A 14,442-nucleotide genomic window follows, 5' to 3' on the forward strand; every position below is an offset into this window, starting at 1 on the left:
ACCCTTACCAAACACCTGAGGAAAGAGGTTTCTAAAGGTGTATACCTGGAGGAGTGTGATACTTTTGGGATTTTCAGTGGTAAACATTAACAACAGGATATGTTGCCAGACAGAGACAGTATTGTAAGGCAAGGCAAGACCATTTATATTTATTTACATAGCACATTTAACACACAATGGTAATTTAAAGTACTTTACATCAAAATTATTATTCTTTAAAAAAAATCATAAACAGATAAATAAAAGTTTTGAAAGAAATGAAAATAATAAAAAGTAAGAAATAAAAATTATTACAAATGTATTCTGCACTTTTAGAAGTAAAGAGGAAGAGAACACAGGCCGAATCACAGTGCTCATTCCCAGATAGCACACGTACGTCGGGCCGACGTTGGCCCAACATCGAGCGTCGGCCTCCCTCCCTATAACATCGCAAAGGCGTCGGCCAGGCGTAGGCAGATCTCTTGTCAGTCAGTGCTCTATTTCCCAGCTCCGTTACGTCGGCTTTAGGTCGGCCCACTATACGGGAGGCCGATGTCGCGTTGTGCTTGTGAACTTTCAAGTCGCTTTCAAACACTGGAGCGGCCGCGGCGCAGAGTTGCCATGGAAACGCCGCGGGACCACTGTTGACTGGTAAGCAGGAAAACTCCCTCTCTCGCTGTTGTTTTCAAATTCACTGCTTTCAGGTGATATAAGTCTCTAAAATCACACGGATAATACACACAACTGTTCTTGACACTTCTCTTACTTGTAATTGATACGCTTATGTTGAATATTTACTTTTATAGACATGGCTTTGTGTCTTCGGAAAAAGTCCGTTAGCATCTCAACCGTTTTCAGAGAAGGTAGCAGCTAAGTTAAGCTAAGTTAACGTTAACTCGGTTGAGCTTTTGTTTATGAAAGTTTGGGCTTTTAATCACCTCTTATGTGTATATGAGAGGTTTTGTAAAGGTTTTACTTGGAAGTGAGCTAATTTATTTTACACAAACGTAAACATAAACGTATGTAATCGGTGACGTCACTTACATGGAGAACTTACACTTACACAAGTTACATGGTTGAAACTAGATCAATGGTAAACAAATATTGATTAAAAAAAATGTTCTGTGATTTCAGCAGCAACAAAATAACCCATAACAGAGGGAAAGCTCCACGACTTCAACATTTCTGAAGAAAGCTACTGCTGGAGAAGTAGGAAATACAGGTAGGTAGGTAACGTTAGGAAATCCAAAACTAAAGAATTAATTACTGATTTTAGGAAACAGAGGCCCCCTCTTCCCCTTACTATCATAACCTATTGAGATAATACAAGAATACAACCTTGGCACAATAATTGATAGTAAGCTATGTTTTGAATCACACACTGATGCTGTTTGTGCCAAAGCCCAGCAGCGAATGTATTTTTACCGTAGACTGAGGAATTTTAACATTGACCCCACTTTGATGAGAATGTTTTATTCTTGTTTTATTCAGTCTGTTTTAACCTTCTGTTTTATCTGCTGGTTTGGTTCCTACAAAAAACGATTAGAGAGTATTGTTAGGACGTGTAGCAAGATTGCAGGCTTTAACTTTCCCCCTCTCTCACACATTTAGCAGCTACTCCAACAGAGTGGCAAAGAAGGCACTATCTATTGCAGCCAAGCGGCAACCTCCCCGTCTCTCTCTTGAAACCAACACGGAAGTGAGTTAAACTGCAATTCATTAACTGGCCGCTTGGCCTGGCTGCAGAAGTGAGTCAAATCTGTATCTCCCTCATGTTAAAATTACCAACTTTACAGCAGAAAAAAACATGTTTACAGCCTGGTTCTCTCTGTGGCTTTGGTCTATACAGCTAATTTTGCCCTTCATAACAACTGTGAGGGGGGTGAATTTATTTATAACTCATCCGTTTAGTTGATTAATATTTAAATTTAAGGGTGTGGCCACTTGAGTGACAGGTGGATTCCCGCTGATGTCAATGCTAGCCGTTTGTCTGCTGTTACTAGCCGTCACTTCACCTCAGCAAATGTTAGCTGCTGAACTTGCCTTCTCTGCGGTGTTTGTGCTTTTTTTCGGGATTATTTCATACAATTTAATACTTGGGTACAAAGCCCATGTCTTTGGATTCAGTCGTTGTCGTCGAGTATCGTTTGAGAGAACAACCAGCGCTGTATTTCAGTTGTTTTCCTCTGTGAACATGCACTAATGGATGTCTGACAATTCCATTGCTTTTTGGGGTTTTCAAATTTAAAACGTCAATAAAGGCTCGTTCGTTCTGCTCTCACGGAACAGATGGATTATAATATGCTTATGTACCGTGACCGTCAGATGAAATCATGCAGGCGTCGGCGCTTTCTCCGTCCGTGCAATAAATGCACATCGATCCATGAATGAGCGCGGATTTTCTAGCGCATTTACTTGCACTTCAAAGGCAATATATCTATGGTTTAACGGTTTAACCCATTTGAGAGGCGGCCAAAATCAGAATTTAAAATGGACTGAATAAGCTCTCTACGAACTTGAGCGATGCCGCGCTGACGGACCATGAAAGAGTGACTGACATGTAACGTTATGCACATAAATACCACTGTCACACACAAACACTCTCGAAGTAATACACAGTCTCACTTGTAGCCATGTATTTAACTATTATAATATTTCGAAGGGCAAAAACAGGAACTTTTAATTGGCTTTACATCATCAGCTAACTCGATCACGTCGAGCTAGGTGATTTCAGATAGCCAGGCTCATATCTATGGCCAGGCCAGGCTCCTCAGCTCCACTCACGCCCCGCCTGTTTGCCTATTTTCTGTTATCCGGGAGTGACGCAAGGCCAAGATGGCGACGGACGGCTCCGCCCACTTTAGGCTTCAAAAATGCTCTTCAGAAACCTACGGGTGACGTCACGGACACTACGTCCATATTTTTTTACAGTCTATGATTGCAGCTGACCCTAGTCATCCTTTGTCCTGCCAGTTCAAGCTACTTCCCTCAGGCCGTAGGTACTCCATGCCCAGATGCAGGTCAAATAGATTCAGAAACTCATCTCAGAAAAGCATTTCACCTCTGCTGTAGCTTATATATAATATAGCTTAGCTATAGCTTCTTACTTGTAATAAACCTGCCATTATATAATAATATTGTTGGCTCTGTGACAAATGGTGTGTTGTGTTCCTAGATCCTTCAATGTTGATGCCCTTGCCTCCACCGTAGCAGAGTTGGGCTGATCATCATCTCTAAGGCGCTATGAACCATATGATTAGTAAGTAAAACTTCAAACATACACTAATGTCAAACATACACTAATTGTGTTGGTAAAAAAATTATGTTTTGAATGAAGTCTCTTATGTTCACCAAGACAGCATTAAAAACAATAATATTGTGAAATAATATAACAAATTTTAAATAACTGTTTTCTATGTGAATATATTGTAAAATGTAATTAATTCCTGTGATCAAAACTGAATTTTCAGCATCACAGCTTCATATGATCTTTCAGAAATCATTCTAATTTGATGATTTGACGCTCAAGAAAAATGTATGATTATTACCAGCTTTCATTTTCTCAAAGGCGTAGCAGAATACCCAGGGCTTGTTTTACACCTATCACAATTTCTAGCCACTGGGGGACCATAGGCAGGCTAGGGGAACTCATATTAATGTTAAAAAACCTCATAAAGTGACATTTTCATACCATGCAACCTTTAAGTGTTTTCTACCAGTTTTCTATGTGAGGAAAACGCTTAACTGTACATAGTAGTCTATTTTTAATTAGTATGGTGTTTACAGAGTTATCATTTATTTATTTTAATATCACTGTCTATGCGTTAAGTCACGTTCTGCAAGTGCAAATCTCTAAATTCAACTTTGGACTTGTATTTTACAGGGGACAAGTTCTCAAATTCACATCTTTATGCTCTTGAGTTTTGCTACTCTTTTACTTTCATAAATAACCTTCCTGATAATGTTCGGGGCTCAGACACACTCTCCCAATTTAAATCTAGACTAAAGACACAACTCTTTAGCCAAGCATTCAATTAACACATCTCATAATCTTGTTTTACAGTTAATATGTGATGAAATAGTAAAAAGTGCACATGATCATCTTTTGCCTGAAATAATATGAACTGCAGCTATGCTAATCTTTCTCCTGTTGCTTCCCTGTTTCTATCTCAGGATGCTCAGCAAGTTCACTAGAGATTATAGCAGCTCCAGTTTGGATCCAGCCTCACTTGTGAAGACTTCAGATGATGGCAACTATAGATGGACATAAAAAAAACTGCCAGATATTAAGGTGGGGTAAGCAATATTTCAAAAACGCTGTTGGAAACTGTTGATATTTGGAATGAACCCAAACAAACCATAGTAGAAGTGTAATACCATAATAGAAGTGACGCGCATGCGATGCGGCGTGCTCGTTTTTCCAGGCACGCATATGCCACAGCGAGATGAAAACATCTCAACTTTTCAGAATGCCACAAGCGCACCGCAGGTCATGTGACAAAAACCAACCGATCAGCTTTGGCCTTTCCGTAACAACATGGAAAACTCGGCCGAACAGCCGATCATAGCTGTACAGGGCGAGTTTTTATTTCTCATCTCCATAAATATATCTAGTAGTAAAGCTAATGCAAGGGCTAGAAATCAATTAATCCTTTGCTGATACTTCCTCGTCATCACGGAGAGCGCAGTTCATGGTTGCATAGCAACGACAGACGCCATGGGAGCGCAAGAGCTTGTAGAAAGGAGAGAGCGCTTTCCACACGTTTTTAAACGCGATATGTGAACGGCTCCTAATTCAGGATAAACTGAGAATCTATTTGGTTTAAAATCATTTTTGTTTTGTTTAAAATGGAGACCACGATAACATACATCAGAATAACATGTTTCAGTCTACTTAAATTAATTAACCAATTAATTCAGTGTCTCATTCATAAACACCTGGGCTGGGTTTCCCGATAGCGTTGTCTCTTAGCATGCTACGAAGACTCTTAAGGTATAACTTAACTAAAGGTATACCATTTATAGGCGTGTTCCGGCGTGTATACCGTAGAAAGCTGCTAAAGATATTCCTTCTTACGTGTGACGTTACCCAGTGCTACCCGTGGCGATGCTGTTGAATCTGCTGATATCGATGGCTCGAGAATCAATTCTTCACTCGTGCAGGGGCTGCTTCACTGAGTTAACTGAGAAAGCGGTGTTCTTTATAAAAGCAATTAAGAAATGTACGCGGGTTGGGTGAAAATAAACACTGACATTATGGATTCGGATGGCAATAAAATCACAGACTTACCCCTGTAAATGTTTAAAATACCATACGAACCCATGAGAAACAGTTAGCATCTACTTACAATTTAACTGACAGTATGCTTTCACTGGCCTTTGAAAGCACTCCGCGGACGGCGCCGTCTTTTAGCACAACTATTCGCTGTATCGCTGCCATAGTTTGAGCAAACTCCCCACAACAATCATTCCCTTTAAATAGACTATTAAACCTATTAAACTATTAAATGGTTTGCCAGCTGATGTACCTTTGATTGTTGTTAGATTTTTAATTATATTATCCAGTGTAATGACAATTTTATTCTTAGCTTTAGTCCTAACTGCTTTTTCTCATTGTTTTTCACTCTGTTACAGGTTGCCAGGAAGAATCCTTCTCTACATTGTTGCTGTTCCTTTTTGATCCCTTTTCTCCTGGAGTTCTTTCTGGTGTCATTAAAATGTCTTAACTTGAATTGTGTCTGTTCATTATACTAGAGACAGTTACACACAAAATTAAGAAGATATTTTTCAATGTCAGTATAGCCTACTTTTTTCATATTGGATAGTCAAGTAACTCCAGGGCTGTATATACGTACATAGACATTGAGGGGGACAAGTCCTACACTGCAAAACATGCTTTTCTTACTTAGTATTTTTGTGTTGTTTCCAGTCCAAATATCTAAAAATTCTTAAATCAAGAAGCATTTACTAGAGAAGTAAAATGACATAAGAAATTCTATTTTGTTTTCAGATAAACAGAGTAATTTAAGTAATTTTTGCTTAAAACAAGCTAAATTATCTGCCAGTGGGGTAAGAAAAATTAATCTTGATTCAATTGGAAAACAAGATTATTTTTTCTTACCCCACTGGCAGATAATGTATCTTGTTTTAAGCAAAAATTACTTAAATTACTTTGTTTATCTGAAAACAAAATAGAATTTCTTATGTTATTTTTCTTGATTTAAGAATGTTTAGATATTTGGACTGGAAACAACACAAAAATACTAAGTAAGAAAAGCATTTTTTGCAGTGTATAATTATACGTCAATAATAACAATAGTATGTCAATAGTTAGAAATAGCCAAACTGGAAATTCAATATTGGAAATTCTTGCTCCGCTCTGTTTTTAGGTTGGCAAAAAGGTTTAAAACTTACATTTTAGGCTGGTCTACCTTACAGAGACCATCCAAATAGATAGCCAATCAAATCATAGAAGGCGGGGTTTACTGTTCACAGAAGCAGAGCATGTGTTTCATCAGTTTAACGTTGAAAGAGTGCGAGGTAAGATGGAAGTGTAAAACTACTCCACTTTTTTTTCTTGAATATGGCCATTTTGAGGGATGAAAGTTGCATGTGTTCAGTATCAAAGCTATTTTATCAATTTAAGTCTCGGGGCAATGTTGACTACAGTTTATGTGCTGCTGAGTGAGTGTTGCAGCGCGATCTCCGCTCTGAGTGTGTGTGTGTGTGTGTTCGTAAGTGCGTGCGTCAATGAAAGCAGCGCATGGTGTCTAATGTAAAGAGTAGCCCGAAAGGTCCGACCTATAAATAAAGGTCCTATAAAACCCATGCAGAGCTGCCAAAAGATTTACAGCTTTGCATCGTTCAAACATCGGCCGGAGATCATTTGCGATCAAAGGCCGACGTCGAGGAGACATATTGCCGATGAGCAAACGATCTCTGAGCGACATCGTGCCGATGGAACTTTGTACATCGGGCCAACGTCGGCCCGACGTACGTGTGCTATCTGGGTTCAATACACATCTACACAGTGTTTAGGTCTGGTAATAATAATAATGAACAAACAAACAAACAAATAAATAAAGCTATTATAATATTTCACTTATATTAACTAAAATATTCAGAAATAAAGTATTTTTTCCCCGAGTCATTCTGGCACACACAAAAGTCTTTGTTTTGCGTTGTTAGCATGTGACAACGCCAGGGGACGCTGTTATAGTGCAGCAGATTAGTAAAAAAATCGTTCACTTTGGTATAGAAGCATGAAATTTGGCACAGATACTCTCTAAGGGCCACTATTTTGGAAAAAGGTGTTGGCCACTCAAAAATTCAATATGGCGGCCATTTTTCAAAATGGCCGCCATTGCTATTCAATGCTTATTATATCAATTATTCAAACAGTGATCCAAGCATAAAATTTTATACAAATATACTCTCTAAAGGACATGTTAATAGAAAAAGATGCTTTTCCCTCAAAAATTCAAGATGGCCGCCATTTTTAAAGATGGCCACTGTTCCTGTCGAATATTAAGGTGAGACATGGCAGGCAAAAACATTGTTTGTTTTTTTACTGGTCAATTTTGAGATTTTTGGATATTTGTCTTCAATAACATGTCTTCTTTCAGACTGTGGTGAAAAAAAGTCCGAAATACACATTTAGGTCTTTATTTTACTACACTTTGTCTGTTTGCGTCTGTAGATTTCGCGTAAATTCAACAAAAGTTGTCGTTGTAAATCCTCCCGCCGATCCGCGATCTCTGTCTGCTCTCTGTCATCACAGGCACCGCTGGAAAGCTCTCTCTTCACTGTACAATGCTGTCGGATCCAAATATGGTAATTTCCTTTTTATCAGCAACCAATCGTGAAAGTAAAAGGGCTGAATGTGCAATCTCATTGGCTGATGATAAATCTTTAAAGCCCGTTTTCTCAAAAAGACCTTTCTCTCATACTCCAAGTCTGAAATCTCCACTTCAGTAGCACCTATATACACCAATCTTTCCAGTCTTGTACCTAGTTATATTATGAAGACATTTCCAGAGGGATCTGTAAATATATTATTCCTAGCCTGATTTATATAACATTTTATTCCAAAAAACATGGCGAAAATCATTTTTTAAGGCTATTGACAGTATATTATGATTTACAGGATAACAAATGTAGATATCCATAAATGCCTCTGTATTTTTTCCCCATCTAATATGTGAACACAATGAAAAAATAATTTTTAATCTGGCTTTATCCAATACTCAGATTTCGTTTTTTAAAATATATACAAATTAGCGCATATTTAATTAGATATTGCCTAATTTGCTTATTTAAACATTAAATTACAGAAAACTTTTAATACATTTTTTTCTCATCTTAATGTAGGTAATCAACTGGGAAAGTTTCATGGTGATATCTGCTAGTTATAATTTTTACCCTATTCACCCGTAGTGTCTCGCCTTAATTATTTAAATTGTTAAAATGGTAATGCAAGCATACAATTAGGCAGAAATACTCTTCAAGGAACACTCTCTTGGAAAAAGGTATGTGCCACTCAAAAATTCAGGATGGCCACCATTTTCAAGATGGCCACCATTTCTGTCAAATAGTTATAATGTCTGCTTTGTCTGCCTCCTCTTCTTTGACCTGTCCAGCTTAGTTAAACTTGCCAGGGATATAAAATCCCCGCCGGCATAGCTCTCAGGTTCAATGGAGTTCATACACAAGCCTCTCCACCACGGCAAGGTGTAGTCCACAGAGAGGAAGGGCCACTGTTAGAAAAAAGGATACGCTGCTGGTACAGGTTGCACATACAGTGGGGAGAACAAGTATTGGATACACTGCTGATTTTGAAGGTTTTCCTACTTACAAAGCATGTAGAGGTCTGTTATTTTTATCATAGGTACACTTCAACTGTGAGAGACGGAAATCCAGAAAATCACATTGTATGATTTTTAAATAATTAATTTGCATTTTATTGCATGACATTAGTATTTGATCACCTACCAACCAGTAAGAATTCCGACTCTCACAGACCTGTTAGTTTTTCTTTAAGAAGCCCTCCGGTTCTCCACTCATTACCTGTATTAACGGCACCTGTTTGAACTCGTTACCTGTATACCTGTACACACACTCAATCAAACAGACTCTAACCTCTCCACAATGGCCAAGACCAGAGAGCTTTGTAAGGACATCAGGGATAAAATTGTAGACCTGCTTAAGGCTGGGATGGGCTACAGGACAATAGGCAAGCAGCTTGGTGAGAAGGCAACAACTGTTGGCGCAATTATTAGAAAATGGAAGAAGTTCAAGATGACGGTCAATCTCCCTCCATCTGGGGCACCATGCAAAATCTCACCTCGTGGGGCATCAATGATCATGAGGAAGGTGAGGGATCAGCCCAAAACTACACGGCAGAACCTGGTCAATGACCTGAAGAGAGCAGGGACGACAGTCTCAAAGAAAACTATTAGTAACTAGTGATCGACCGATATATCGGTCGGGCGATAAATCGGGCCGATATTTGCGGGTTTGACGTGTATCGGCATCGGCCGATACGCGGCTGCTGTGTTCACCGATAGTTTTTTTTCCCGGCATTAATTACAGACAGGCGTCCACAGGCAGCTCTGTGTTGCTGGAGAGCTGCAGTTCACGTGCAGCCCATGCACTGCCCCTCCCACACTAGCAGAGTGCTGGAAGCCTCTTCAAGACAACGGTTAGTTTTAAAATTTCAAAGCATCTTTTTTAACTGTTTGACTTAGCTGAAATACACTTTGAAAGTGGAAACACGTTGCTCTATATGTACGTGCAACTATAGCTAAGCAAATTTGTGGGTCCAAATGGAAAACGCAAATGCCTCATCTATAAAACTTGTCATTGTATTTAGGGAGCTGCAAATAGCTAAATTTGAGGCTATCCATATGCATACGGCAGCTGTTACGAACACTGGTCATAGGATTAAATAATGCCGACGTTGTTCGGTGATTCCGTTATATTTGTGGGAGTTTTATTCAGAGACCACCTGACTGAGGTTTGGACGTGTGCTCATAAAAGAAGCGACACGGTTGAAACACGCATGCGATGCAGCGCGCTCGTTTGTCCAGGCGCTCCTATGCCGTGGTGAGATGAAAACATCTAAACTTTTCAGAATGCCGCAAGCGCACGCAGGTCATGTGACAAAAAAACAACTGACCTTTCCATGACAACATCGAAAGCTTGGCCGAACAGCCGATCATAGCTGGACAGGGCGGGTTTTTATTTCTCATCTCCATAAATATATGTAGTTGTAAAGGGCTAGAAATAAATTAATCCTTACTTCCTCGTCATCATGGAGAGAGCAGTTCGTGGTTGCATAGCAACAACAGACGCAACCGCTTGTAGAAGCGGAGCGGCCGTGCTTTCCACGCGTTTTAGACGCGATCCCTAATTCATGATAAACTTAGAATCTATTTGGTTTAAAATCGTTTTTGTTTTGTTTAAAATGGAGATCACGATTACATATATCAGACAACTACACAGAATAACATGTTTCAGTCAAATTATTTTATTTATTATGCTTAAATATTTATTTTCAGAATTTGAATTATGCTTAAATGTTTTTCAGTATTTTCAGCACTGAATTTTTTTTTTACTTGTTCTACCTCACGTTTTTAATATTTGTCAAATATTGTTTTTTTTTTTTTAAGTTCAATAAATGTTCCTTTCTTAATTGAGACTTGTAACAGTTGTTATCATTATATATTATATATGTGTAATTTTTATGATGTAAACTGAGTGAGCAAAAGCAGTATCGGCTCCAAATATCGGCCCAAGAAAATCGGCAGCCCGTATCGGTCATCGGCTAAGGCTGATGAAAAAAAATCGGTATCGGCATTGGCACTAAAAAATCCATATCGGTCGATCCCTATTAGTAACACACTATGCCGTCATGGATTAAAATCCTGCAGTGCACGCAAGGTCCCCCTGCTCAAGCCGAAGCATGTCCAGGCCCATCTGAAGTTTGCCAATGACCATCTGGATGATCCAGAGGAGGAATGGGAGAAGGTCATGTGGTCTGATGAGACAAAAATAGAGCTTTTTGGTCTAAACTCCACTCGCCGTGTTTGGAGGAAGAAGAAGGATGAGTACAACCCCAAGAACACCATCCCAACCGTGAAGCATGGAGGTGGAAACATCATTCTTTGGGGATGCTTTTCTGCAAAGGGGACAGGCCGACTGCACCGTATTGAGGGGAGGATGGATGGGGCCATGTATTGCGAGATCTTGGCCAACAACCTCCTTCCCTTAGTAAGAGCATTGAAGATGAGTCGTGGCTGGGTCTTCCAGCAGGACAACGACCCGAAACACACAGCCAGGGCAACTAAGGAGTGGCTCCGTAAGAAGCATCTCAAGGTCCTGGAGTGGCCTAGCCAGTCTCCAGACTTGAACCCAATAGAAGATCTTTGGAGGAGCTGAAAGTCCGTATTGCCCAGCGACAGCCCCGAAACCTGAAGGATCTGGAGAAGGTCTGTATGGAGGAGTGGGCCAAAATGTGTGCAGTGTGTGCAAACCTGATCAAGAACTACAGGAAACGTATGATCTCTGTAATTGCAAACAAAGGTTTCTGTACCAAATATTAAGTTCTGCTTTTCTGATGTATCAAATACTTATGTCTTGCAATAAAATGCAAATTAATTACTTAAAAATCATACAATGTAATTTTCTGGATTTTTGTTTTAGATTCCGTTTTAGATTGTAAGTGGGAAAACCTGCAAAATCAGCAGTGTATCAAATACTTGTTCTCCCCACTGTATCTGCGAGAGGGAAGGCGGAAGGACCATCAGAATTAAGACTGGTTTCAACAATATAGGTGACCAGTTCAGAAAGAGCCATAAGAAAGATGGCTGGTAGAATCGTTTCACTCTGTGACTCTTTCTCAAGCCTTCTGAGGTGGAGTTTCTCTCTGTTGTAAAGATGAATGAGACACAAATGATGGTATTTCAGCTCCTGTGCAATGGCATCAGCACCACTTAGTTGAGACAATAATTTAGCATCATTCAGTGTTTGTGCACATTCATGTAGTCTGTCATTCAGTTGCAGTGTCATTACCTGATGTAGGTCAGATTCAGGAGATATGTTATCACAAAAAAAGCAAACCTGATCATCTAGACTTTTCTGCATCATGGTTCTGCGATGCTTTGTTTGGCCTTCATCTGTCTCACTACATTGAGCATCGGATTGTTGCTTCTGGGCACGAAGTAACTTTGTGTTGTTGAACCGAAGTCGACAATTGTAGTGATACTTCGCTTGGTTCCTTCTCAAAGTAGCTTCTATACCACCACCTTCATCCAGTCGTTCCAGTTCCAGGGTCATTGGCATTTTGTTCATCTTGTGAAAGAGTGGAATGTTGGTGGCAATCATTTTATAGCCATCATGTTGAGAAACATGATGGGTAGGTGGTGATTGGAGGGGTTCCCAATCTTTCATCCAATCAGTTGGCCTCTTGGCTGACATTGGATTTTCATTTGCCATTTTGGAGGTTTGTTGTCTGATTAAGGCCGAGGGGTTATCCTTTTACCACCTCAATCATAGACATAGTACACATTCAGGTATGGGATACAACTAGGTACGGGTCACCTACACCTAGCCCGATCATTCATCCAGTGCCATTTAAGTCCCGTGTGATCTGTACACCTTCCAGGTAAGCATACATGAACAAGTCATGTATTGCCCCGCTTACCCTTGGCTCGGCTCTCCCACGCTGGCACAACCTGTCAATTCAGGTGCGGCTATCTAAATACATCTATTACTAGCTAATTGATGAGGGGCAGTTAGAAAGCATTTGGGACACTAAACTTAGCTATACTATTACTACTAGTCAAGAACTACAGTGAAAGTAATGACGTTCACTCTATTAAACAAAACCTTCCTTAACACATTAAATTGAGCTCTGACAGAAATGGTGGCCATCTTGAAAATGGTCGCCATCTTGAATTTTTGAGTGGCACACATCTTTTTCCATGATAATGTTCCTTTAAGAATATTTGTACCAAATTTCATGATAGCATCACCATTTGAAAAAAAAAATTAAGGATTCAAGAAAAATGGCGGCCATCTTGAAAAATGGCGGCCATCTTGAAAAATGGTTGTCATCTTGAATTTTTGAGGGACAAGCACCGTTTTCCAAAAAAAACATTCTGAAGAGAGTATTTTCACAAAATGTTATGCCTACATCACTGTTTGAACGATTGACATAATGAGCATTTGACAGAAATAGCGGCCATCTTGAAAAAATGGCCGCCATGTTGAATTTTTGGATGGCCAACGCCTTTTTCCCAAAGAGTGACCCTTAGAGAGTATCTGTGCCAAATTTCATGCTTCTATACCAATTTGAACGATTCTCTCGAAATATGCCATTAATCTGCTGCACTATTATGCAGCTCTAGAGAAAGACACGAGTGATAGGCCTATGTATCGTAGTGCACTGCATTTGCTCAACTTCTTTTGGGTTCTGGGCTTCCAGCCTGATATCATGCTATGATTACTGTAAACACAAGGAAGGGAACTCTGGAAATAAATGTAAGATTTACATCAAGATGCATGGCAAACAACAATTTCAAAGAATCTCTTTAGTCTGAATTATTTATTGCTATTAGTAAAGCATAATTTGATGCTATCAAATTATTTTATTTTGCTGAGAAATGAAAAAATCAGAGCCAATCCTCCCTATTGTGGCCTATATTAAACATTCATGTTCAGTGCAAGCTGTCGCGTGACTAGGCCTACTTTTAAAACAATACCCATTAGTCTTATGTTTACATAAACCTTGTTCACTCTAAAAAAAAAAAAAAAAGGCATGGTTGTTTCAACCCAGATTTTTATGAAAATGGACAAACCAAACAGTTGGGTTAATTTAATGTAGAAAAATGTAACCCATCGGTTGGGTTTGTCCATATTTGACCCAAAACAACCATGCCTTTTTATATATTTATCATGCTGTAATTTCGTTAGTAAATCGAGCATTTAGAAAGGATGTGTGTTATAGTTTTTCTGACAGCTAGATGGTGCCAGAGCATTACTATTAAAAAAAAAAAAAAAAGTATTTATTTAGCTGTCAACGAAAATTTGGTTTTAATTTTACTTACTGCCAATTTGACGTGTTTTAACGGGTTGCAGTTTGTTTCCTTGATGTTTTAATTCTATAAGAGTGAATTCAGGTTGGGACACTTTTTGCCATTGAGATAACATGGGGGGAAAAAAAAAAGTCCTATTCAACCTGAATTCACCCCTATAGAAAACTGTCAGTGCACCTTGCATACTGAAAACCATTGTAATTATTACTTTTATGGAAATGTTATGGTTTTTAAGAATGCACTGACAGGGGCCCCTTCACAAAGTTTTGCCCAGAAGTGATCGGCACTGGGGGAAAAAAATATATATTTTGAATAAGTTGATTTTCTTGGTGTCGTGTGATGTTATTTTATGTATTTTAGAGTTATT

General features: G+C 39.1%; 1 long non-coding RNA gene across 1 annotated transcript; it reads left to right on the forward strand.

The window, feature by feature from the left end:
* The first annotated feature begins 6 nt into the window (after window positions 1-6).
* LOC307155901 lies at window positions 7-5,709 on the forward strand. The gene is made up of 6 exons (XR_013820609.1): window positions 7-630; window positions 1,114-1,201; window positions 1,591-1,678; window positions 3,155-3,238; window positions 4,153-4,270; window positions 5,614-5,709. It is a non-coding gene; the product is annotated as an uncharacterized lncRNA (long non-coding RNA).
* Window positions 5,710-14,442: the final 8,733 nt, after the last annotated feature.

The sequence above is a fragment of the Squalius cephalus genome, assembly GCF_949319135.1.
Source record: "Squalius cephalus genome assembly, chromosome: 3".
Classification (NCBI taxonomy): Eukaryota; Metazoa; Chordata; class Actinopteri; order Cypriniformes; family Leuciscidae; genus Squalius; species Squalius cephalus.